This window comes from Bactrocera latifrons, unplaced genomic scaffold (assembly GCF_001853355.1).
Source record: "Bactrocera latifrons isolate USDA-ARS-PBARC rearing strain unplaced genomic scaffold, ASM185335v1 scaffold_209, whole genome shotgun sequence".
NCBI classification, from domain to species: domain Eukaryota; kingdom Metazoa; phylum Arthropoda; class Insecta; order Diptera; family Tephritidae; genus Bactrocera; species Bactrocera latifrons.
Window position 1 is genome coordinate 386,985 of NW_017535619.1, and position 1,346 is coordinate 388,330.

The 1,346-nt window shown below is 21.8% G+C and overlaps 1 protein-coding gene across 1 annotated transcript in view; it reads right to left on the reverse strand.

Annotated features, from left to right (window-relative positions):
• Positions 1–871: 871 nt before the first annotated feature.
• The window catches only part of LOC108968303 (WAS/WASL-interacting protein family member 1-like), a 40,859-nt gene continuing 40,384 nt past the window's right edge, over positions 872–1,346 (reverse strand). The window contains exon 11 of the transcript XR_001993329.1: positions 872–1,062. The gene's annotated coding sequence lies outside the window, so the exon portion shown is untranslated. The remainder of the gene's footprint in view (positions 1,063–1,346) is intronic.

A 1,346-nucleotide genomic window follows, 5' to 3' on the forward strand; every position in this document is an offset into this window, starting at 1 on the left:
CATTTAATATATATAAAAATCATTGAATAAGTCAAAAAATAAGTATAACTACGATAAATTAAAATTATTGAAGGACTTTAAAAAAAATGTTTAAAAAAGACGTATAATAACAGTTTTTCTTTGAAAGTTTGTGTAAATTTATAGATTAATGTTTTTTTATTTTTTTTATGCTCATGATATAGAAATTTGTTAACAATAAAACACAACAGTATGAAGTCTCCCAAGTCAAAGAACGCACGCGCTATATTAAAATTAAGCATTTACTTACATACACACATATGCATGTAGATATTTACCGTATTATTTGGGATATTTTGAAGTTCGAAAGGTCAAATGCTTTCGATAATATTTCTAAATGCTTACTAGTAATAATTTGAAATATATCATATATTTATAATATACATATACATACACTTATGTATATGATTTGTCTCAACTTATTATGTAATAATTGTATGTAACTATTAATACTTAGATATTTCAACACCAACAAGTGCCTTGCAGTCTATTTTCAAAAATACCGGTAATATCAGTTAGTGCGTTCGTTATTTCTTGTGATTAATTTTCTACTATATTTGATAGAAATATGCTGAATTAATACTTTATTCATATATTATTGTTATTGTTTATTTATTTTTTTTGTTTAACACTGTTAATGACTGTTTTTAATTTACAAATATCTTTAGTTAGTTTCATGGTAAATGCTGAGGATAATTCTAAACATAATTTTAATGTTTTGTAACATTCGTCTACCAATTTTAATTACAATAGATATATAATTCTCTAGTTGTTAATTATAATTTTGTTTAATTTTAAATATTAATTTCAATACAAATATGAAGGCATTATGTGTAAAAGAAAGTCTTTATATGTATTGGAATATGATAGTTAATTTAGTTAGTATAAATATTATATTATATATGTTATATGAGGCGGTAATAACCAAATTTGATGTTAATAAAAGTCAAAAACGACTAGACGCTATTAGCTTCAGCCTGTCGCTAAAAATTCACAAGTACATAGAATATTAGAATTTTCTAAACTTGTATGCAGGATTAAGTGCTTTAAAGAAATGAAAAGAATAAACACTTAAATTGATATTTTTTGTATAGAAATAAAAAACAATTTTCTAATTTCAAATCTTACACCGCATTGAAAAAAACTTAAAATTTAACATAAAATAAAAGAATGTGAAACAAGTTTATAATTACAAATTAAAAAAAAAATTGATATCAGATTTTTTGAGGTCGCATTTTCAATACTCTAAACCGATAAATTTTTAATTAAATTAAATTTTCTTTTTTTACTTCCAATTTTGAAATTAAAAATGTAATGTTTTAATTTAA